Source organism: Ambystoma mexicanum, chromosome 2q (assembly GCF_040938575.1).
Source record: "Ambystoma mexicanum isolate Mex_15411 chromosome 2q, UKY_AmexF1_1, whole genome shotgun sequence".
Lineage (NCBI taxonomy): Eukaryota > Metazoa > Chordata > Amphibia > Caudata > Ambystomatidae > Ambystoma > Ambystoma mexicanum.
Window position 1 is genome coordinate 1,448,531,767 of NC_090924.1, and position 26,706 is coordinate 1,448,558,472.

A 26,706-nucleotide genomic window follows, 5' to 3' on the forward strand; every position below is an offset into this window, starting at 1 on the left:
TGCACTCACATGGGGATAGGGGCTGGTCTCGCCCTCGGAGCGGGCAGCGAGCTGGTGACTCCTCTGATGGAGTAATTTAGCGGGGGAAAGATCTGGCGGGACAGTGGTCAGCAGTTGGTAGACGGGGCAAAGATGAGGAACCGCGTTGATCCAGCGATTATGGCCTAGTAGTTACCAAGGACTTGGTGGAGTTGAGCTATGTTACGTGTCTTGCTTTAGAAACTTAGGAGGGGGCATGTACGTTGGACTGAGTGCGGGGCAGCTTGGAAAAAGACGAGTTGACTTAAAAGTAGGGGTCTGTGGTAAGCACAGGAAAGCTGCATTGGGGCTGGCTGTTCACAGGGCGCTGCTCTGGCTGCTCCCGGCTCCAACAGGCTCAGACAGAGGCCTTTGATGTGGTGCCTTCGATGGTCGGCCGGCTTTCGCCTGCCGGTCCTCCTAGTTGGCCAAAGATAGTAAGGCAGCCAATCACTCGACGCAGTGGTTTCCAGGACGAGTAAACAAGCCAGCGATTAGGTGGCGCCTATCTTAACGGGCCTCAAACGTGTTTACAAATTTCGACGTTGAAGCAAGGTCTTAGTAGAATGACAATGGGATGGCAGTAAGGTGTTTTTTTAGGTTGATATGAGGGTGTATCCTCTAAATTGTGAATCAATGTAGCATCAAGCTACACGACGTGCAATAAAGCCAGTTCGACTTTATGGGGAGAGTGATGCCGACGTACGATGCAGTGGGAGCCTTTCTGGGCTCACGGCGTAGCAAATGTAGATAAGAGGCTCAGACAGGGGCCTTTGATGTGGTGCCTTCGATGGGGGCACCGGCTTTCACCTGTCAGTCCTCCTGGTTGGCTAAAGATAGTAAGATAGATCACTCGACGCAGTGGTTTCCAGAACAATGAATGGACCAAGCAAGCCAGTGATTAGGTGGCAGCCATCAGATAAACGTGTTTGCAAATTGGCAATGTTGATGCAAGTTCTTAGAAAAATGACAAGGGTGATGGCTCGGCTGTAGGCAGTAGGGTGGCACTTTGTAGGGTTAATATGAGGGCGTATCGCCTAAATTGTCAAACAATGAAGCATCAAGCAGCGCAATGTGCAATAAAGCCAATTTTTCTTACCTCATGGGGAGACTGATGCCAGACATGAACGGTGCGCTGCTCCTGCAGTGCAAAATGTGGTGGGAGCCTTCCTGGGCTCACAGCCCTTCTTCTGAGACTCAAATTCTGTGCTGTTCCTGACCGCATCAATTGAGCATTGCACTCTGGAATGCTCAGTCTCTATGCAACACAACTTTCTTTATCACTGACTACTTTCAAGCCAGCTCCCTTCCCCTTAATCTCCTTGCTATTACTAAAAAACCTGGATTTATCCATCTGACTCTGCCATCCGGCAGTCCTACATGACTTCATTCACTCTTCTCATCTGATTGGCATACATGGAGGTGTTGGAAACGTACTCTCTTCCTGCCTTAATGCCTCACACATCTCCAACACCATGTCTTCTCCTACCTCTTTTGAATTCACCATATCTACTATTGTTCCACCTCACTTGGTTCATATCATTTCTATCTATCACCTTCCTGGTCCCACAGGACCATTATTTGATGAACTTGGGCAACTCCTAAATTCTCTTTCGCCTAGACATCACCACCACTTTGCAGAAAACTGAACTTCAGTCTTTTCTTAATGACCACACCCTCCAATCTATTCATAACCTAGCAACCCACAACCAGGGTAATTCTTTGCATCACATATTCTTCTTCACCTCCCGCTCAGCCACTAATACTACCGTCACACCAAACCTATCTGATCACTCCATTGTTTCCACCAATACCTCGTTTCTACCCTCACCACTTGCCTCACCTATTACTGAAAGGAAATATAAAGCGTCAGCCTTTCCGCCCCTGCAGCTTCAAAGACTCTCTATTCAGACTTGGCATACTTCACTACAACAGTGCATGCTGGGTTGTCACGATGGAAGAAGGGGGTTTCCGGAGAGCAGACGATTCCCCAGTACAACATGCCATACTGCTAGATTCATTGATTTCCAAATTGTCACATTGTCTCTGTGGTGGCGGTCATCAAATGCGCTGCCCACACCAATAACACAGACGAAATTTCATTGGGAAATGCTACAGTGGAGGCTGCAGCCAAAATAGCCGCTTGGCTTCCTGTCCCAGTAATTTCCGAGTATGCACCGACGACACCAACACATGATCATTATGACACAGCATATACAGCATTGCTTGCTGCACAGCTCATCGAGCTGCAAAGCAAAGTGGCAAGTGAAGAAATGGAAATGTGGTGCAAAAGAGGGTGTAAACAGTCTCTGACAGATTTGTTATGGCTCCAGGAATGCTCTGGTAAAGCAGTAATGCCATATCAGTTGCTTGCTTTTGACCAACTTCATCACCCCGCCCACAGCTCATTGCACAGACATACAGGAGGATTGGTGTGTCCCCAATCTTCAGGAACACCTCATAAACATGATCATACATTGCACCACGAGTCAATGTTTTAGCACAGGCATGATGCTCCGGACCTTGTGAGGCACCTTGCCCTACCCTATTGGGCCATTCCACGAACTACACATAGATTATGCCAACATGGGAGAACTTGATAGTTCTCCCATGTACTTGATAGTTGCCATCTGTCCCTTCTCACAGTCGGTCGAGGCAGGTCCTTGCACACACCCGGATGTCAAATGTGCTGCTAAATTCCCTGTGCATGAAGTTTTCCCCTGATGGGGTGTGTGCGAAATGTTATGGTCCGATAACAGCACACATTTTTTCACTGAACTCTTTAAAGAGATCACAGCACTACTTGGAATTAAGCAATGGATGTGTTTAATTTACCACCCCAAGCCAATGTCATTGTGAACAGTATAAACTGTCTGCTCAAAAACAAACTATCTAAGCTCTGCACCACATTGAAAAAGAACTGGGTGCATTGCTTGCCCTTGGCCCTTTTCAGTTAACGCACACAACCTAGCAAGGACGGCCATCTATCACCCCATGAGATGGTAACTGGTCTGGCACATAAACACACCCATATTCCCTGTCAGGAGGGCATCAGATGCCCATAAGGCAGCAGGAGTCCTAGGTGAGGAATTTAAAGAATTATTGACAACCCTAACTCGGTACCACTCACACACCAGTGGCAAGCTCCCTGCCTACCCAACCGTTCCTACATGGAGAAATGATCTATGTGCATGGTCTTGTCCAAAAATAAAACAACCCCAGATTTATTGTCCCATACAAGGTCATTTTATCGACACCTCTTGCTTTAAGGTAAAGGGAATTGTTATGTACTTGGCCCTTTGAAGCCAGGCTCACAGGGCGTCTGGGCTATCCCAGACCTGGCAAGGACATTGTTGCCTTCCTCCCAAAGAGTCACTAGAGTCATGCAACCTATGTCTTATTCACTGGAGTGCAGGTAGGAAGGGGCCTGACATCCACATAGGACATCCCGAGAGGAGGGCTGGAGGAAATTAACTGGAGAAACTAGTCAGGATGGCAGGGGAGGGGGTGAGAACCACCAGTGAGGAGACAAGGAGGAAAGCAACAAGAGAAACGAGATGGGATGGCGGGGTAGGGGATGACAGAGACCTACAAAAGGAAGAAGGAGGGGATAATGGACGGAAGCAAAAAGCTGGTGGAAAAGGCTGAAAGAGGGCAAGGTAGGAAAGCAATAACAAGGGGTACAGAACACTAAGGCCTTACTGTTAAGACGGATTTCTGAACTCTGTCCTGGAGGCGCAGAGGTTCAGAAGGCCAACCTAATTACTTGGAACAGGGTAACCTCTGGACAAGCCAGACCAATCAGGGTAGCGATCGCGGCGGTCAAGACTAGGTCTCAAGAGGGGTGAGGGTGACTGAAAGCCCGCAATGAGCACACAAAGCAAGGACACTTACAAACTACTCCAAACAGGTGTTATATTAAAAATATATACACATTTATTCCAAGGCCTTTGCAACAATGACCGTAGCGAGAAATCACAATACAACTCTAGTAAACCAACACATACCAAACCAACACAATATATACAAATACAAACGAGTCTAAAGAGTTAGATGCACGAAATGTGTAGTCCACCTAGAAGGGGAGGAAAACAGGTAGTGCGAAATAATAATTAGACCCAGTCCGCCTTCAGAGGCACCTAACTGAAAGGAAGTCCAAGCCCTACGAAGAGTGGAGCCTTGTGCTCAAAAGTACCTGCACACGCTGGTGCCAACGGGCAAAAAGGGGAGTCTCTTCGAGGGAATCAGGCAGTTCAGTTCGGTGCACAAATGAAGATGAACAGAGTTCCGCGACTCAAGCGCAGCCTCAACTTGGGCAGAAGCAGAGCGCGAGTATGGAAAGGCGTGCTGTTTGACACAGCGGGGAAAAGCTATGGGCTCCTGCAGGAGGGCGACCAGTTCCTAGCTATGCTATCACCGGTCCCTGATGCAAGCAGTCCCAGGCTTCTCCACGACAGTTTCAGTGCTGGCAGGTTCAGAAGAGCAGGGGACGTCTCGTCGTCGTGTAGATTCTGCAGCAGCAGAGTTGAGTTAAAGATGTCCCAAACGAAGTGAACCCGCACAGATTGTTACCACAGCAGGGCAACGGAGCAGCCGTGTGTATCTCAGCCAAATGTACACTACTCACTTCAGACCTGGGAATGCCAAGTGTACGAATCGTGTGAGAGTGACAAGGACTCGAAATACAACACAACCTGACGGCGGTTACAGAGCAAGACTCCTGAGTAGGCTGGTCAGTCTGCTGGATGGCCCAGAGACACTTCCGAAGGCTCAAGTGCAGGAGATGGTGAAGATGCTGAGAATAGCTGTCCCCGCTATTCCAAGGGTCGAAGTACCAGTACAGGCCTTCTGGTTCGATCAGAGGTAGAAAGGGTTTCACAAAGCGACAGCAGTGCAGAGGAGCAGTCCTTCAGCCGGTCACCAGCGATTCCTCGGTTCAGCCTCGTGGTTGCAGGATACTTGGCTCCTGTATTCCTTTGTTCGTGAGAACTCAGGAGATCGACCTGGTAGTGGCGTTTCCAGCCCCCTCTTATCCACGGTTCCCTTCGCGCCAAAACGGAGTGGACCCAATGGGAGATCCGCTCATAAAACACTCACACCATACGTGGACCTATCCCGGACCACGGTGGTCCCAGGCATTCACACCACCCTAGACTCTCTGGCCCCCAGGATGTGTATTGGGACCAGACACCCCAGCCCACATTCCTGGAGGCACACACAAGACGTGTAGAAGCCCGCAAAAGCATCTGTGTTTTGCTGGAAAGTACATGCCCAAATAAGGAAGGCCCCGGGTCGGCTCGACCTGGGGAAGGTGAAGGGGGCAAGACGGTCAGCGGACAGGACAAAGGAGCCTCGTGGTTTGGACATTTTGGGAGCCAAGACACCATTTTGGGCTAAGCGCGAAAAACGCGCTTAAAACACCAAAGGGAGCTCAAAAACACAAGAAACGATCGCTGCCACCATTCCCGTCCTTGATTCACTTGCACCGATCATTTACAATCCAAAAAGAGTATCTAGGGCCTGTAGAAGGCTAGAGACCCAAGAGAGCAGTAACTTAGCTTACAGTGCCCTCTTGTGTCATGTTGCACGAAAGCTGCAACATAATAAAGAAATTACGGAAAACAGCGTTTCCCGGTACTGACTGTCTTAAGGGCATGTCAGTTTCCCCGTAAGAATGGAGCGAAAGCCCAGAGGAGTGCGGCAGAAGGCTGCACTTCTCTGGCAAAGTCTAGATCATGGTGAAAACAACAGCAAAAAGTTTAGGGGTTGCCACATGGAAGGAAAATTACCCACAATTAAGAAATCTTTCCTAACACTTACCCAGGTCAGACGAACAAAGGCAAGATAAAGTAAGAGCCTGAATTGGCCCAGAAAGGCTTGGATCCTTATCAGGGCCCATAACGGTGGCCAGCTTCACCTGCCGGCTCCCTCACAATCAGGCTCTTATGCATGCAACAGCCTACCAGATACATCAGGAGGTGGTACAAGTGCACGAACATCAGCTTGTTCCTCGCTGCTGCGAGTAGTCCATCATCTTGGAGGGTATCAGAAGCTCCGACAAAGCATGATTTGACAAATGCTGTCGCTCGATCACCACCGGTTGCACCCCCCAAGCCCAGGACGAGATCAGGCCTTATGGTGGTGGAGCAGATTCTTCTATGTGCAGGTTGTGAGAATGGGGCCGGCTTTGCCTTCCAATCAGGCTCTTATGCAGGCAATAGCCTACGGGAGGCATCAGGAGGCAGGAAAAGGGCACGAACATCAGCCAGTTCCTCGCTCTGGTGAGGAATCTGCCATCTTGCAGGGGGAGCTGAAGCTCCGGAAAAATGATTTGGCAAATGTAGTCTCTTAAACCCAACTGACTCCACCACCGAGGCCCAGGAAAATATCAGGCATTGTGGAGGAGCAGCGGTGAGAGGCACACATACATTCTTCTATGTGCAGGTTGTAAGCAAAAAACAATTCAATAAATATGCATGTGGTGTTGCCAGTCGCATTGTGTTTGGAGGACGAGTCCTCTGTCTGTTGCCATTGATTAGTGGGCTGTGACCCACGGGAAGTGAAGGAGCGGGGTTACCGCCCAACCGTTAGTTCGAGATACGAAGTTGATGAATAAAGACGTGTTGCACCCCAGCTCTGTGTTGGCTCATCTTTAGTGATATGTTGCATGAGTGACACTACAGCGTGAGGTGGTCCACATAGCAGAACATCACATTGGCGGCGCTGCGGACACGAAGTCCCACCATGCCTGCCATCTCGGGCCCACTGAGCGTGTGGTGTGCCACTCGGCGCCGCTGGTTGCGCTGGGCCCCATTCTGCTGGGATCATCCGGAGAGGTGGGTGGAACGTGAAGGCATCCCCACACTGTGCACACCACACAAGGCTTCGGCGCACATATCTCCGGCAGGTAGAGCAAACTGTGAAAGCTCCCCATGCAGTGATCCGTCCAGGCGGTAGAGACTGACCGTCTCTCGCCAACGGCAACGAAGCAAGGTGACCCGACCTGTGCACGCGTGTGCACGGTGGAGCACTGGCAGGTGGAGCAGCGACTCCCTGCTCACATTCCGGGCCGTTGAGAAGCACTGGCCTCCCGCCGATGGCAAGGACTAAAGAATCGATCAGGATACAAGCGGTGGAGGCGTGATCCTCCTGCTCCAATGCAATACCACACACAAGGCCTCACAGTCTTCGCTAACACGTGGCACAGCGCCCCCCCCCTCTTTTGGCGCGAAACATTGCAAGACACCGAGCGGAAAGAAGTTCACGAGCCACCAACATCTAGTACAACGACAGCTCATGAGCGCCTCAGAAGGAGAGTCACTAACTGTTCCAGTGACTCCAGCCAGACCAGAACACCGGAAAATGACGGACAGCCTTCTAGCTCAACTGCCAGAAAATGTCGATCTCACAGACACCGGCACCCTTGGATCTAGATGGAAAAGATGGCTGAGGGACTTTGAAGTGTGCCTAAAAGCAGCTGCCCCACTGGAGGATGAACAGAAGCTCAACCTCTTAAACCATGCGGTAGGGTCAAATGTGCGAGACATCCTAGAAGAAATACCTGAGAACAACATAGACACGTACACCAAATTGAAGACAACGCTCACTGAGTACTTCACACCCCACACCAATGTGGACTACGAACAACACGTTTTCCACACCACTAAGCAAAACAAAGGGGAAACCATTCATGCGTTCGTCATGAGACTACGATCAAAAATGAAACACTGTGATTTCAACAATTATTCCAATGACGAGGCCCTCAGGTCACAAATCATAGTGGGCTGTGAGAGCGCTGACTTCCGCAAACGACTACTGCAACAGCCACGCAACCTAGAGGATATTCTACACCTGGCGCGATCAGATGCTGCTCTCGCGGCTCAGGTAGAGGGCCCGGACGGCATAAAGATCACCCATGGAAAACACGAACGCCTCAATAGACTAGAAGGGACTGCAAGAAACAACAGTGACCCTTTTTGCTACCGGTGTGGACACGAATACCCTCACGAAGGAACATGCCCAGCAATGGGTCAGACCTGCTCCGCGTGTGGCAGTGAAAACCATTATAAGGCCGCATGCTTCATATTCCGCAGCAAAATTAGAGGGGCAGGAAGAAGCAACAAACCCACAACAGAACCAGAACAAAACCCGCTGCCACATCACCACAATACCGCGCACCAGCCCCAAGATCAAACGCGCCACAGACACTACGAAGAGCCACTGGTAAGGAGACAAGACAACAAGGATTGGAGGGACAACAAGACCACACCTTCCAAGACAAGGCGAAGACCCCGGAGGTACATACGATGTCTCATCGAGCAGTCACAATCTGACAGCGTGTCAAGCGCTTCATCGGACGAGAGAGCCCGCCGACCCGACAAACAACAAGAAACACCACAAAAAAAGGGATACCTATATGCCCTCGGAAACAACACAGCAAAAGAACACAGCCCCATACTCAGAATACAGGTCAACCAAACAGCAGCCGAATTTCTAATAGACACAGGGGCAACCGTTAATGTAATCAGTGAGGAAGTCTATGAAAGTATACCAAACGCCACCACCTCCAGCCAGCAACAGCACTCATCTACCCATACGGCTCAAAGACACCCCTAGCATGCAAAGTATTCTTCATGGCGTCGTGCCGATACAAAGAACATGAAACAAACATCCCCATGCACGTGTTAGAAGCGGCCACCAAGAGCGGATGCATACTGATCTATCAGGCAGCCATCAAAATGGGATTCATCCACATATTATATCGCCTCCTGGTACACAAATATCTAGACCCAACGGCAAGCCTTGACCAAGTCTTCCTGTCACTTTTCAAAGGCCTTGGCAAGTTGAAGGACAAACAGATCGAACTCCACATCGACACCAGCGTCCCACCCATAGCACAACACTACCAAGGAATCCCCATCAACATTCAAAAGCAAGTTCAAAATGAACTGACCAAACTACTAGATGTAGACATCATTGAGCCCGCAGAAGGCCCCACCCAATGGATCTCCCCCATGTACCCGTGCCCAAAAGAGACTCCTCTGACATTCGAATATGTGTGGACATGAGGAGAGCCATTATGAGGGAACGACACCAAGCCCCACGAATTCCAGATATGGTACACCTCCTGAACGGGGCGACCGTGTTCTCCAAACTCGACCTACACAAAAGTTACCATCAGTTACAACTCTTCAAAAGCTCCCGCTACATAACAACGTTCGCAACCCACCTAGGGCTCTTCCGATACAAGCGGTTAAGTTTCGGGGTGTCCTCCGCGGCGGAAATTTTTCAAGCAGAAATTCACAACGTCATCAAGCACGTGCCAAATTGCTTGAACTAGAGCAACGACATACTGGTCTTCGGCCAGAATCAAGAACAACACAATGACACGCTAATGAGAGTATGTATGGCGTTAGAAGACGCACAGCTCACCCTAAACAAGGAAAAATGCGAGTTCCGCAAGAGAACACTTCATTTTTCTGGTCACATATTTTCCGAGAAGGGCATGACACCAGACCCAGAGAAAGTCAGCGCGTTCCGAGAAGCGGAGCCACCCACCACCACCTCAGACCTCAGATCATTCTTAGGACTCGCAAGCTACTGCACAAGATACATACAAGACTTCGCCTCTATCAGTGAACCTCTCAGAGCTCTCAAAAGTCGCAAGACACCGAGCGGAAAGAAGTTCACGAGCCACCAACATCTAGTACAGCGACAGCTCATGAGCGGCTGGGAAGGAGAGTCACTAACCGTTCCAGTGACTCCAGCCAGACAAGAACACCGAAAAATGATGGGCAGCCTTCTAGCTCAACTGCCAGAAAGTTTCGATCTCACAGACACCGGCACGCTTGGATCTAGATGGAAAAGATGGCTGAGGGACTTTGAAGTGTGCCTACAAGCAGCCGGCCCACTGGAGGATGAACAGAAGCTCAACCTCTTAAACCATGCGGTAGGGTCAAACGTGCGAGACATCCTAGAAGAAATACCTGAGAACAACATAGACACGTACACCAAATTGAAGACAACGCTCACTGAGTACTTCACACCCCACACCAATGTGGACTACGAACAACACGTTTTCCACACCACTAAGCAAAACAAAGGGAAAACCATTGATGCGTTCGTCATGAGACTACGATCAAAAATGAAACACTGTGATTTCAACAATTATTCCAACGACGAGGCCCTCAGGTCACAAATCATAGTGGGCTACGAGAGCACTGACTTCCGCAAACGACTACTGCAACAGCCACGCAACCTAGAGGAAATTCTACGCCTGGTGCGATCAGATGCTGCTCTCGCGGCTCAGGTAGAGGGCCTGGATGACATAAAGATCACCCATGGAAAACACAAAAGCCTCAATAGACTAGAAGGGACTGCAAGAAACAACAGTGACCCTTTTTGCTACCGGTGTGGACACGAATACCCTCACGAAGGAACATGCCCAGCAATGGGTCACGTGTGACGGTGAAAACCATTATAAGGCCGCATGCTTCATATTCCGCAGCAAAATTAGAGGGGCAGGAAGAAGCAACAAACCCACAACAGAACCAGAACAAAACCTGCTGCCACATCACCACAGAACCGCGCACCAGCACCAAGATCAAACGTGCCACAGACACTATGAAGAGCCACTGGTAAGGAGACAAGACAACAAGGATTGGAGGGACAACAAGACCACACCTTCCAAGACAAGGCGAAGTCCCCGGAGGTACATACAATGTCTCATCGAGCAGTCACAATCTGACAGCGTGTCAAGCGCTTCATCGGACGAGAGAGCCCGCCGACCCGACAAACAACAAGAAACACCACGAAAAAAGGGATACCTATATGCCCTCGGAAACAACACGGTAAAAGAACACAGCCCCATACTCAGAATACAGGTCAATCAAACAGCAGCCGAATTTCTAATAGACACAGGGGCAACCGTTAATGTAATCAATGAGGACGTCTATGAAAGTATACCAAACGCCACCACCTCCAGCCAGCATGAGCACTCATCTACCCATACGGCTCAAAGACACCCCTAGCATGCAAAGGATTCTTCATGGCGTTGTGCCGATACAAAGAACATGAAACAAACATCGCCATGCACGTGTTAGGAGCGGCCACCAAGAGCGGATGCATACTGATCTATCAGGCAGCCATCGAAATGGGATTCATCCACATATTATATCGCCTCATGGTACACAAATATCTAAACCCAATGGCAAGCCTTGACCAAGTCTTCCCGTCACTTTTCAAAGGCCTTGGCAAGTTGAAGGACAAACAGATCGAACTCCACATCGACACCAGCGTCCCACCCATAGCACAACACTTCCAGGGAATCCTCAACAACATTCAAAAGCAAGTTGAAAATGAACTGACCAAACTACTAGATGCAGGCATCATTGAGCCCGCAGAAGGCCCCACCCCATGGATCTCCCCCATGTACCCGTGCCCAAAAGAGACTCCTCTGACATTCGAATATGTGTGGACATGAGGAGAGCCATTCTGAGGGAACGACACCAAGCCCCACGAATTACAGATATGGTACACCTCCTGAACGGGGCGACCGTGTTCTCCAAACTCGACCTACACAAAGGTTACCATCAGTTACAACTCTTCAAAAGCTCCCGCTACATAACAACGTTCGCAACCCACCTAGGGCTCTTCCGATACAAGCGGTTAAGTTTCGGGGGGGTCCTCCGCGGCAGAAATTTTTCAAGCAGAAATTCACAACATCATCAAACACGTGCCAAATTGCTTGAACTACAGCAACGACATACTGGTCTTTGGCCAGAATCAAGAACAACACGATGACACGCTAATGAGAGTATGTATGGCGTTAGAAGACGCACAGCTCACCCTAAACAAGGAAAAATGCGAGTTCCGCAAGAGAACACTTCGTTTTTTTGGTCACATATTTTCCGAGAAGGGCATGACACCAGACCCAGAGAAAGTCAGCGCATTCCGAGAAGCGGAGCCACCCACCACCACCTCAGACCTCAGATCATTCTTAGGACTCGCAAGCTACTGCACAAGATACATACGAGACTTCACCTCTATCAGTAAACCTCTCAGAGCTCTCACCAAGCTCAACACAGAATTCGTCTGGTCACCTCAATGCCCAAAGGTTTTTCAGATCATCACGGACCACCATCCCAGCCTTAGATCGAATTTTCGCAACCTACGGAGTGCCCAAGGTAGGAAAGTCTTACAACGGACCTCCGTTCACTGGACAAGACTTTCAAAGATTTGCAGAATACATGGGTTTCCGTCACAGGAAAGTAACATCCCTGTGGCCACAAGCAAACGGGATAGTCGAAAGGTTCATGAGCAATGTTAAACGCACAACCCAGATTGCACGCATCACAGGAGAACCTGTCGAGAAGCGGTTATACCAACTCATGCAAGATTACAGAAACACCCCACATAGCACCACCGGGAAAACACCATCAGAGGTGATGTGCGGGCGAACGATTAGGACACGACTACCACACATAGTGGTTGAGGAGGATCAATATAAAAAGGACACCGAAATGAGACACAGAGACAAACTCATGAAAGAGAACATGAAGAGGGCTGCTTACGCCACTCGTAGGGCCAAGGAGAAGGACCTGACACCAGGAGACAACAGCGCAAAACATGGCACCATTCAGCGAAGAACCCCTCATCATCGTCAAAAGGAAGGGATCACTCATCACCGCAGAAGGAGAGAGCAGATCCGTAACACGGAACGCATCTGACTTCAGGCGAGTGCCCAGAATCCCACACTCAGGTGACATGAGCAGGGATGGCACCTTCTCTCACTGGGACACTCCCTATGAAGGAGACAGAGAAGACTCTGAAGGTGACCCGACATCAGGAGCTGAGACCGGCTCACCAGCCAGAGTGGAATGTCGACCCCAGAGAACAAGGAAGAAACCACATCGCCTCATTGAAGAGATGAACTGATGGCAGGACTAAATGTTAAGTGGCGGGAGGGTGTGGTGTCGCCAGTCTCATTGTGTTTGGAGGATGAGTCCTCTGTCTGTTGCCATTGATTAGTGGGCTGTGACCCACGGGAAGTGAAGGGGCGGGGATACCGCCCAACCGTTAGTTCGAGATACGAAGTTGATGAATAAAGACGTGTTGCACCCAAGCTCTGTGTCGGCTCATCTTTAGTGATATGTTGCATGAGTGACACTACAGCGTGAGGCGGTCCACGTAGCAGAATATCACAATGTATATATATATATATATATTCAGTAAAAAAAACTTTGTTAAAGGGACGTTATGGTTAATTTGCGCTACTAAAAACCTATGAAATTCAGTAAAAAAACTTTGTTGAAGGGACGTTATGGTTCCAAGTAAAACCAAAAAACCCCTGAAATTTGCCAGTTATGGTAAGCTAAGCAACCATAACTCGCACCACCACCGTGCACTGCTAAGACTAAAACACAGGACATCAAAGATGACATCACAAATGTCATTGATGACATCACCATAACCATAACATCCCTTTAACAATGTTTTTTTACTGAATTTCATAGGTTTTTAGTAGCGCAACTTAACCATAACGTCCCTTTAACAAAGTTTGTTTACTGAATATACCTTTCATAGTGTGAATTTGATAGATGTTTACTAGGATTCCCTTACTTTATATACATGTAACATAGAACATTCTGAACCCCCCCCGCAAATGATTTTGATGTCCGCGGACTGTGTGTAAGTCCGCTGGCAGTCGCGGACGACATCAACACTACCCAAATACTCAGGGGGTAGCTTAAATTGTTCTATCATACCATATGAACACTGCACAAGTTCAAAAAGCATCACATAAACACAGTATATGTAATAATAAATAAACAGTGAAACCTATATATCTAACACATCAACCATCCATTTAAACACCTTATGTAGTAAAATGTACCAAAACAAAACAGATATGCCTCCAACATAATTACCTCACAGAAACTGCAAAGCTAGAAGCAACAGTAGACCTACACAACAGTAAGAATACAACTTACGAGAAACTAGTAAGTAAACTTCATTTTTTAGATATATTTCTAAACTTTTGTATTAGGTACACTACAATTAATATATTTTTGTTTTTCACACAGAAATGTGCAGTACTTTGGAATGGCTTGAGGAGAATTTTCCACGTGAGGAAATGGCTGAAGACAGTGATAATAATGGTAGACACTTCTCTATATAAGCAAGTTAATAATCATTACTTTATGTGGACTTAACATATATATATTTATTTTTAACAGACCATACAAACATTGAAAATAATACCCCAAAAGACAAATTGGAAAAGACTCGCAACGGATGGAGCAGAAAATGGACATGCTCAAGGACATTTTCAATGTTTTGAAACAGTTAGTGGAGGACTACATAAAAGAAAAAATTAAATACCATTGTCCCACATGTACCTGTTCCCCCTCTCTATGTCCCAGTCAACTATCCCCAAACCCTCAACACCAAGAAAAATGTTTTGATGAGACTTCCATCCCTTCATCCCCTCCCATCAATCCTCTCCAAACCTCTTATTCCCCTGTATTTGTATCAGTTTCTGCTTCCCCCTCTCTTTCATAAATTGTATATATGTATATAATAATAAAAATATGTTTCTTTTAATGAAATTCTTTGTGTCTTATTTTTTTTCAAAAAGCAGCTAGAATGTTCACGGACAGCGCGCCTGTCTGGGCTGTCCAATATTAATAAAATGGGGTTGTCCTAAGGACACTATACCTGTCTGTACCGTCCGCAGCCAAGTTGAAACTGTCCTAAGAACACACGCAGAGTCCGGGATGTTGGTACTCAAACAAAATGGAGGTGTCCTAAGGACACTATACCTGTCTGTACAGTCTGCAGAATATCTATGCACATATGCACCACACCCGTAAATCCTGCTAACATCGTGCCTGTCCGTAAATGTCTCTCTCACTTGTGTTGCACTTTTAATTAGTTTCAGGACACGAACACTGACTGTAGAACACATGCGCGCATGCGCACAAACGTTCCTGTGCATTTGTGTCCTGTGGACACCCGTTCCCTTTGCGGACGTGTTCCCGACGTCATTATGTGACCGCACTCACGCTGAGCGTGTATCCTAATTTGCGGACACTGTCCGGTTCCCCAACATTTTAAAATAACTTATTCAGACAATCCAAATTATTTTACAGTATAAATTCACCATTGCACATGTCCCAGACAATGACCCTGGCTTTCCACATACTTCTTGTAACCTTTTGAACCTTTTTGGGCATTCGATCTGTTCGCAAAGCGTACCCCTCCACCCCTATAAAAGCCCCCACCCGAGAGCTGATCTTCATTGTACTTCTGGCTATTGCAGATTGACTTTTGCTGCCATTGGTGCTCTTGCTGAGATTATCTCATCAACCTGATGGCATCCATGGTTGCTGTTGCTACATCTGCCTCAGCACCACCCCCAAACCCTCCACCACCACCACCTCCCCAAGGGCCTGCAGAGGGGAACATGCGTGTGAATGTAGAGAACAAGGATGAAGAGAATGAGGTCGAGGAACTCCCTACTTCCAGCACTTGCCGGGAGTCTTGTGTGTGACGGTTGTTTACCGTTCATCGTAACGTACCAAAATCATGTGCGAACAAGGTCACCTGTAACCAGTGCAAAATGCTGCTGAGCCGTGGGATACGTTTTTCGCACAGCTTTGGTATGACATCCATGAAGCGACACCTAACGTTGTTCCACAGTGCGGACATTCGCAAGCTTGTGATAAACGTAGTAGGTTGAGTTCCTCTACAGCATCCTCTGTTTCCGCTCCTCTCACCACAAGAGACACTCCTGTGGGAAAGCGCATCCCTCCAGCTGCTCCACAGGCCATTCACAATGCTGTTGACCCTTACCTTTCGAGGGTCACAATATTGTGTATGTACTGCGACGCAGTACTCTGCCGGGGGGAGTCTCCGAAGTGCTTTTGAGACTACGGTCACAGAGCACCAGAAGAACTGCTACCTACCTAAGTAAGGCCCATCCCACATCTTCCTCTCTCCACCTGACCTTTCTTATCCCAGTGGTTGGTTTCCCTTCCTTACCCTACTTTCCCCTCCTCTCCTAGAGTGTTGTGTGTAAAAAACCCAAAAAATATAAAACAACAAAAATCCCAAAAAAATGCTCTTTTAAGAGCCGCCTTTCACAGTTTAAAAATAGAAGTGGCAAATAAACAGTGCAGGGCCCTGTGCATTTTTTGGAAGTCCGCGGACAGTCCTAGGGCATATACAATTTTAGGGTGCTGCCCTAGCAAAACCAATGCACTTTTCTCTGGTAGGAAGTGGTGGCTCTGAAAAGAGCCTTTTGGTGGTGTTTTTGTATGTTTGTTGAAATCATCAACATCTACTGAAAAATAGATGACTTTAATTCCAAAAAAGGTCTCAATGCATTTTGCACATTTCTCAGAAAAAACTGATTGCCAGCATAAGTAAGATGGACTTCATCTCTGCGAAAAATGTATGTGCAACGAAACATAATATTTTCATTGTGAAAAGAGGACATGCCAACATCTCTTAGAAAGGCACAAACAGCCTTGTTGACATTGCGCCTCGCTTTCTCCATTTGTGGACCAAATGAAGAAGAAGGCAACCACATTTGTCTTTGCGTAATACGAGAAAAAATTACTTGGGAACTTGGAGACATGTCCATGACCTTCCCAACTCTTTCTTTCATTGCAAATTGCAAAGAAATTCCATACACATGTCCTAAACTGTTCCCTCCACAATGAATTATAATTATGTCTGGATGATGCTCTGTCTCTAAAGTACCACAGAGAGGTACCAAGTCCAGCCACTTCACCCACGCACTCCATGTCAGTGCGCTTCCACATCAGGAAATCCAAGATCTGCAGCTACTCCACAGCGTTCTGCATGCACCTCCAACCAATGTATCCATGAGTCTCCCAAAAGCCAGATAATCTGTTTTCGGAAACACACAGCCATAGCTATCTGTTTTTTTCTCAGGAAAAAGACGTTCTGACAAAATCTCTCCTTACACAATACACCCAGTAAACTTTACTGACCTATCTGTACTGCCACTCATTCTCATTTGCATGCCTCTCGACCCCAGAATCCCCTTATGTAATACGCGCTGTCCGCAGACTACCGCCTTGTACGCGGACATATCGAAAATCTGAGCGTGGTGAATGTACATTTAAATAGTGTGCCCCATTTACCCTTTGAGGTGGGCTCTGAAAAGAGCTGGGGTTTTTTGTATTTTTTGCAGATGCCTGACAGACACCTGTTATTTTGAATTTTTGGGGGGGGTTCTTCTTACTTTACAACTAAAATCTTAACATAACCTTCTCCAAAGCAACCCTTAAATCCCAAAACAGCATGGCATTTCCCAAAAAAGATAAATAAATGCCATCTTCTTCAAAATAAACAGCATAACTCGAATCAATATTCTCATTATTAAAGAAAAACATACCAGCTCTAAGCATGAAAGCACACAAGCCTTCATTGATTGCACACCTAGCAATATTTTGCTAAGGACAAAAAACAGAACTGTTGTCCCATATTGCCCTAGGTCGTAATCCAGAAAAAAATACTTTTGCATTTGGAAGGATGTTCATTACTGCTTGAACCAACTGTGCCAAATCTGCCAACAAAGTAGGGGCACTGACGTAGCCCAAATGGAAAGCACCATAGTGCAAAACTACCAGATGGGGACTGTTCATCCTGCGCATATCTTCACAAACTTGCAGAATTCCCTCTACATTGCAATCAGGCACAGCACTCCACACCACCTCCACTCCTTTAACATCGTAATTGTTTGCCACATGCCTGCATTGAGCATACTACTGTAAACCAAGGACATACATATCTCCGAGCACCAACACCCTGACTTTCTCCACCTCTGCCATCTTCACTACAGACACTCTCTTTCTACACAAATCCACAACGTCAACATCTGATTGGCTGATCCCTACAGTCCCCTTTCCATACTGGATTTGCACGAAAACCCCAGATGTGGCACGCCCTACCCGCAGACAGCCGCAGTGTCTGCACGGCACGTAACTCTTAGCCACCCCTTCTACCCTTTCCATATCACTCTCAGTGCCATTCCCTCATTGGATACAGCTAAGCAGTCACACAACCATCCACCAATCACATTCAAGACCTCTACATCTAACTCCATTATCAGAGTTCCACACTCCAAATGTACTGTTGATCACTCTGAGTACAAGTCTCATAGCATTGGAAAGCACCTACTACAAAAACTGCTCTACAAGTCTCCAAGATTTCTACTTACAGCTGCATTCATATCCATATGCATGAATACAAACTACAAGTATGCATAGTTTATTCACAGTACATGTACAACTGTTATGAATCCATATAAAAAGAATAATGCCACTAAACCTGCATAGCTTTTACATACATGCCAACCCTCCCGATTTAGGCACGAGACTCCCGATTTTTCATTAAAAAATCACACACTTTTTTACTGTCTCCCACCTAAATTAATGCTAATCCAATGCAATCCTATGGGAAAAATAAATTTTCCAGATTGCTGCGTTGAAATCGCCCTCTCAGGTGCTCCCGATTGTTGGCATGTCTACCTATAAAATGAACTTATTCAAATGTTTCCCATATACTATAATCAACTGTCACTTCCAAAACTGTCTGCTATCTACAACACACCTTTAAAAAAACAAGTGAATTTCATGCACTTAAAATTCTACTCTTTTGCAAAGCATGTTGAACTAACATATTGTAAATAAAATATAAAGGCTGCACATAGTCAAATGAAATGTATGCATACACTATGTTCAGATATCAAACAAGAATACTACTACAAAAACATAAAAATCAATGTCTAAATTAACATCAGTGCTATAAACACACAAAATTACTAGCTTCTTTCTTTTACAATTGCAGTGAAGACCACTCTCCTGAAAATCAGCAGCATCTGAACTACAAACAACATATCCGAAGAAACCTGCTCATTCCACACAAAAAGAGTAAGTACAATATTCTTACTGTTCCTCAAACACACTGTGTGGTTCATTCATGTAATTCGAGCACCAAAAAAAACAGCGATTTCTGAACCATTCTGCCCACAAATCCCCATTTATTAAACAGAGATTAGCAGGAAGAATGCCACACAAATCCTCGTTTTTTTGGAACACAAATAACATACCTCAACCCTTAGAATGTTAGTACTACAAAACAAAGGACTGTTTTAATTTTATACCATTAGATTTACTATTAATGCTTCTCCTCACCACTAGCTCACTTTCTACTCTCATCTGAACTGCAGTTTAGTTACACACAAATAGAAGAATAGCCTTCCCAACTAATTGTAACTGCCCAATGCACAATCACACACCACCACATACATCTTTCCCATCATACTCAGACACTCATGCGCACAGCACACATACATTGCAGAATGGCCCAACCCACACCTTCTTTTTTTCAACAGGCCCCAATGAATGCCTACCAAAGAAAAGTCTGTAGAAAGCAACGCAAAAATAGTGCAAATGAAAATAAGTGTCCAAAATAAGCATCCATCTCTACCAGAGTTTGTACAAAACATTCAAACAAAACAGCTAATACAGTCAATTAGCGAAACAAAACAAGCTTCCAGTACAGAAACTTTGCCTCCTCTATCAAAATGTAAAACGAAACAAATAATGGTTAACAAGAATTTGGCTACCACTACTGCTAAAACTGCTCCTAGATATCTTGATATACTAGCAAGTAACCATACCAAAAAAAGTATTTTACCAAAAATATTCTGCAACAGAGTCCTTCGAAATCTTATCAAAACAGGAGACAAATCATGCACAACCCTTCAAATGTACCGTAGAAAATTAATCTTAGAAGCTTTAATAGACAGTGCAATCCTTCCCAAAAGAAAGTTATTCATTTTAGTGTTAAACAGAATGAAAGCACTAACAAAACTAACTACTAAATTACAAAAAAAAACTTTGCAATAAACGGAATGTCAACAAAAATAACTTCTTGGATATCTGTGGAGGTGAATGGAGTCACACCACGAGCACAGAACCATGTTTTAATGAAGAGGCATACAAACAAAACCAAACAAACACAATTGCCATCCATAGCAGTGGATGAGGTTATGAAAAAATTAATAATACCATAATAGAACAAGAAATACTCCTTACAAAAATATCCCAAGAAAACCCAGAATTACCTCTGCATTCGACTGAACCAGAATGTCCAGTATACAAATGACCATGCACGTCAATGTATAACATTCCCAAAAAATCTTTCAAATCTTTACGCCAGTTCCTCAATCAGTATGTGAAAGGCAAAGACAAAATCAAAATGAAAGTGCTGCAAAATGTGGATACCTGTCTAGTGCACAAATATACAGAACCACAAGGACATTCATTAGCCTGCATTTCAGGACCTATTTGCAAAAGCACCTTCCATGATATCAAAATGATATCAACACATCATTCAACTTTAAGAAATATAATCTATAAACTGTACTATGCTAAAAGTCCTGCTTTAGAACTAGCCAGTTTAAATAACACTCTTGTACATAGTTCACCCAAAGACCTACAAGAAGAGATCGACCGTATCCAGAGAAATTATTTTGGAAGTGAAAGCCACTAACAAAATGCAATAGCTTTACAAAAGACTAGCAACAATTATGCACATGGCAACCTTCTACTACACACATACAAAAAAGAAATACTAAAATTTAAAAGTACATCCGCTGAAGTACCAAACCATGTGTGTGTGTTTTGCCGCAGAACTTTTTATAAAAGTAACACAAAAACTATAGACGTAACATACAAAATAGAAGACAATGAAGATTCCAAATGGTTTGAATTAGCTCTCTACCTTATAGCAGAAAACAAATATGAAATAACTGACCCCTTAATACTTTGCAGTTACTGCACTACAAAACTTGACAACAACCAAACTCCTTCAAGTGCTATCACAAATATCTTGGAATTATTCCCACTACCAAAACCCCTGCATCAACTCAATTTATATGAGAGCATCATAATTCAAACAGTGCACCCATTTCAAGCAATAATGCGCCTTCAACCAAAAACAGCAATATTACCTCCCTCTGAATTGGTGAAAGGCATTTGTGGCAACGTAGTTTATTTACCATTAGATCTGAAAGAAAATGTGCACACTCTGGGAGTGCAACGTCCAATAGAGAAATCTTTAATTGTCTTAGTAAATGGTGTACCAACAAAAGACAAAGAAATTTGGCAACAACTCATAAACATACATAAAGTTAGACAAGCCTTGCAATATCTAAAAGACAATAATGAATACTACAAAGAAATAAATATTGAAGAAAACTTAAGGCAAACAACTGAAATAATTCAAGAGTCACCAGAAACTGGTCAATTTGAACTTCTAGATCCTGCTACAGTATCCAATATTTTAGACCATTACACAATTCATCCTTTGTACTCTAATGACACCATAGATGATGCACTAGAAACGTTCCAAAAGACGACAAACCAAAGGATAACCAATCAACATATGGGAAAAAAGTATAGAAGCACATGCTTTTCCTCTACTCTTTCCTACTGGCAAAGGAGGAAGGTACGATGATAGACCCACTCAGATAACAGCACCAGAATACCGCTCGTTACAAATGTATTCGGAAGATCCCAGATTTAGACAAAATGTGGAATACATATTCCACCTACTCTTTGAAAGTGAACTAGCAACTCTATGTTACAGAGTTGCACACACATTGAAATCAGGAACCCACTTTCAAAATATTTCAGCTATGCAATTAATACAAAAAGTGCAAGAAAAAGATGAGGTTTTACAATCAAGCATTACAAATCTGTTAGCAAACATGCGTGGTACGAAAGAGTACTGGTTCCGACATCACAGAGATGTACGTTGTATGATAAGAAACCTTGGCCCACCCACTTGGTTTGTTACATTAAGTTGTGCAGAATATGCATGGGAAGATTTGCATGATTTTCTATGCATATCAAACAAAAACAAAACAAATATAGATATACTAACACCTGGAGAACTTTGCTCTATAGATCTTGCTAATGTTTCAAGATATTTCCATCCTTCTTTCATTGCTATGCTACACTTTATTTGTAATTAAACGGTTCCTCCCCTCAGAGAAGTACAACACTTCTTTTGGAGAAAAGAATACCAAGCCAGAGGAGCACCACATATCCACATGCTTTTATGGATTAAAGATGCACCTAAATTTGGTCAAGACAGTGATTCCACTGTTTTAAAATGTATCGAAAAATATGTCACTTGTGAAATTCCATTGAAAGCAACAAATAGTGACACAAATGTGGCAAATATTGTTGTCAAAAATACAAAAACAAAGGGAAATACTACACCAAATGCTGCTTTGGTTTCCCTAGACCAGTTACAGAAACAGGTGAAGTGAACAACTTCATGTCTTCAGTTAGACATAGTGTTAAAGGTAAATCACCTAAAAACACGTATTACATAAAAAGAACAGAAGAATCAAAATATATCAATGATTACAATGCAATCATTGCCCTCTTATGGAATGCAAACATAGATGTGTAGTACATTGCAGACAATTGCACTGCAGTTGCACGATATATTACAGCCTACTTAAAAAAAGCAGAAAAACAGAAATTGTACAGTTTCGGCATACACATGCTCTCTCATAGAGAATGTGGCTCCTATGAAGCTGCAAATCCTTTAACCGGTACTGCTTTGTATGGAAAATCTGAAAATATAGTATGGCTAACTCTTGGTCCTGCTAAATCTAGAAAAAGAGTTCTCCAATCGTATGAGGACATAGAAACAATAGCCAAAATGTATCCCAACAGCCAAGACATTTTAAAAAACAATTTACTAGAAACATAAACAGGAGTACCCCTTTGGAAATCATGGCCCTCATTCCGAGTAGGGCGGTAAGGGAGACCGGTGCCGGTAATCCCTTACCGCCCTACTACGAGGTCCCTTAGTGGGTCCCTTCCTTAACTCCTGGTCTGACCAGGCGTTATGGACGGGACCCGTTAAGGGACCTGGGCGCAAATAACAGGCTTGATATACGCTTGGCATGAGGGCTCAATGGGAATGGGGAATGGTTTGGTGAATGGGGACTTACCGGTCCCGCCAAGGTGGGACTGGACCGGTAAATCCCCATTTCACCAATCCGGACATGGTACCGTTATTGGTGGTAGTCATGGCGCAAATAGCACCATGACTACCACCAACCACAGAATGAGGGCCCATGTGTCTATACCACATAGCCCAAAACTTCACATACAAAAATAATATAAAACCTGATAAAAAAAAAAAGGTATAGTGACAGATTGTGAAGGCAGCTTAGTGAAGCTTACCAAACAAAGCTTAAATAATCATATCAAATTTTCATTAAAAACTCCTCAACAGAAAGAACTTTATTACATGTCCCTGCTACAACTTTTTAAACCATGGAGGAAAGAAGAAGAGATACTAGAAAACTACGACTCCTATGAGGATGCTTTCAAAGCAAATGAAAGCACTATCACCGATATAAACTTTACGCAGTACAAAACAATGTTGCCCAATGAACAGAAACACTAAGAAGAACTCCAGGCCCAACTAGATAAGGACACTCCCGACAGTAGTCAACCTTCTGTAACAGGAAGACAAGAACCACTGCGACAGCCACTAATAGCAAATGAGGCAAAATTAGCTATGACAGAAGTAGAGAACACCATGTGTCACTATGAAGAAGATACAGAAGACTTAACTGTACTACAATCAACACTGAACAAAGAGCAGCACACCATTTTTCAAGAAGTAACAAAAGAAATTGCACATGGTGTACAACATGAAAATAAAGAATGTACCTGCCAAAATTACAAACCTATACTACTATACGTCAGTGGTGAAGCTGGTTCAGGCAAAACATTCTTAATTAAAATCATCAGCAAGTTCCTTCAACAATTGACAAACAACAAACTGTCAGCTGTTGTGACTGCCCCCACAGGTTTATCTGCCTACAACATAGGCGGTGTCACTTTACATCGATTACTACTCCTTCCAGTAGAACACCAAAACAAATTAGAATATTACAAACTTTCTACGGAAGCTGCAATGGAACTATGCAGAGTGTTAAAACAAATGAAAATGCTACTAATACATGAAGTGAGCATGTTCTCCAACCTAATGTTGGCTTTGATTCACCTTAGATTGCAAGAAGTACTTAAAACAAACTATGAAGAGCTCTTTGGAGGAAAACACATTATTGTTTTAGGAGTTCTTCTTCAATTGGCAACAGTGAAAGGTGAACCTATTTTTAAAACATTAGGACACAAACTCTGCCGTAAAACTGTTGGCAGCATAGGAAATGTCAACCTTTGGCAACATTTCCAATACAGAGAATTAACAGAAAACATTTGCCAATCTGCAGACCTCACTTACGCCAACATTTTAAAAAGTATTAGAGTTGGTGTAGCACAATCAATATTAAAAACCTGCCACATCCATGCACTTTATGGCCATAACTCATGTGCTGCTGATGTTATGGAACAATTAGCGAACAAACATGTCAATTGTATGGGCCTCATTACACGGACGGCGGTAAGGGTTAACGGTCACCGTTAATGGCAACGGTGACCGCTAACCCTTACCGCCGTACTACGAGGTCCCTTTGCGGGTTGGAGGATTTAACGCCTGCTTCTTGCAGGCGTTAAAATCCAACCCGCTAAGGGACCTCGGAGCTAATTACGGCACCGCAAAATTGCGGTGCCGTAATTAGCGCCTTCCCCATTTCCATAGAGCCCTATGGGGCAGAAATGGGAATGGGGAAGGGCAATGGCGGAAAGGGGATTTACCGCCCCTCCAACCTTGGAATGGGGCGGTAAATCCCCTTTCCGCCAAGGCGGTGCCGGTATTTTACCGGCATGAGCCATGGCGCTAATAGCGCCATGGCTCACCGCCTACCGTGTAATGAGGCCCTATGTCCTTAATGCCAACTCTTGCAAGCTGTTCCAAATTCAATGAAACAATGTTGAAAAAAGAAATGCAATCAATAATTGAAATTTGCTCCACACCCATGTGTCAACAAGCCACAGCAAGACTAATTCTAATTATATCTCCAACACAGCTGGTTCAGAGAAAATATTAAAATGATCCTTAAACTGTGGAGAAATGCTTGAACGTAACCTTAACATGGAGCAAGGACTAGTTAATGGAGCACTGGGTACAGTTGTTGGCTTTGAAACTTACCCATGTGACAACAACATTCAGCTTGTCAATATTCTCTTTGACAAACTTTCAGAAGTAAAAAGGATAGGATGCTCAACAGCTCGATTCCTTCTATTCGAAGACATGTATGTAGGCAGAGAACAATTTTCTCTAACTCTAGAATACGCAGTGTAAGGGAGGATTGGTCCAAAAGACTCCCCTCCCCTGCATCCTCTCCCCCGGTGAGGTCCATGGATCGTCAGGGGTCCCCCCTACCACCAGGGCCCAGGTGGTGGATGGGCCACTGGCTGTCGACATTGACCAAACCTGCTGAATTTAGCTAGGCCTTGGAAACCATTTTGTCTAATAAAGATGGTTTGAGCCCTGTGCACCGCAGCACGGCCCCCACCCTTGGAGAGTTTCAATTATCCCTGTGGCCACAGCTCTCTGGCAGAACCGCTGAGAGCCCTTTCCCATGAACCGACGGACATGAGCTAGTGTTAGATACCAACACTGTAACATTTCACCTTCCGCAGTGTATCGCTGTTTCCAGCATGACCCGGCCAGCAGGGCCTGGGTGGAAAAGAACTGTACAATGGCCCCCTGACAAAAGCAGAGTCCCCAAATACTAATGAGCAAACCACCTGTGATGGAAGTGTTCTCTTCACAACCACTCTGACTAAAAAACCTGTAAAATGTATAAAAATGGCAGAATGGGTGCTCATATGACATTAGGGATGAAGCACCCACATCCCTGTAGCTATGCGCAAATGGTATGAGAGTCCCGGGGGTTTTCCATGTTATGTGTGTTATCGAGAAGACTGCACCCGACGGTCCAGCGCCAAAACTGAACTAATGCTGTTAGAGTGCAAAGGAAGACAAATGCAACCATATTGAGGGCTCATGTAAGGGGTGCTTGAAAATGCACCATCTGTGTGTCCAAGCCCACTATGTGCCACTGCTGCCAGTCTCATTGGCGGGTTGTTCCTGCGTGCTCCACCAACCTTACTATTACCTCACTTACCGCGCATGTATAAGCATATAACAAAATGTTGTAGTTGATAAAAACGTAGTGTACAAGTGATGTGCTCAAATTGGCCATATGGTTGGCACTAGCAATGTCAAAAACGTGAGCTTTGGAAAGACTCAATGAGCATTATGTCTCGTCCACCTAAAATCTGCAACACACGAGGAAAATACCTTTGTGAGCACATGCAAAGCCATTCCAACTTCCTCCCAGTGAAGCCTGCCAGATGAAAAAGCAGAGGCCTGTGCCACGCTGCTCCACCTCCCCCAATTCGGCTGGAGCCGCTTCAAGCATTCACATTCCCCCCGCAGTACCCAAGGCCACGGCCTGCCACCTGAATTATTTACAAACCAGCAGTAAACCCCGGCCTTAAAACACAGATCCAAAGGTGCCCTTTCATAGGCTCCACGACCCACCGGCTCACCTTAGGTTAATGGCCCCTGTAAAATTAGGACACCCAATATTATGGCAACACTACAGGAACATATCCATAATGACTTCTAACAAGACGGGATAAC

General features: G+C 45.1%; 1 long non-coding RNA gene across 1 annotated transcript in view; it reads right to left on the reverse strand.

Moving 5' to 3' along the window:
- LOC138569102 (uncharacterized) overlaps positions 1-26,706 on the reverse strand; it is a 676,707-nt gene that overhangs the window by 568,807 nt on the left and 81,194 nt on the right. The window lies entirely within an intron of this gene.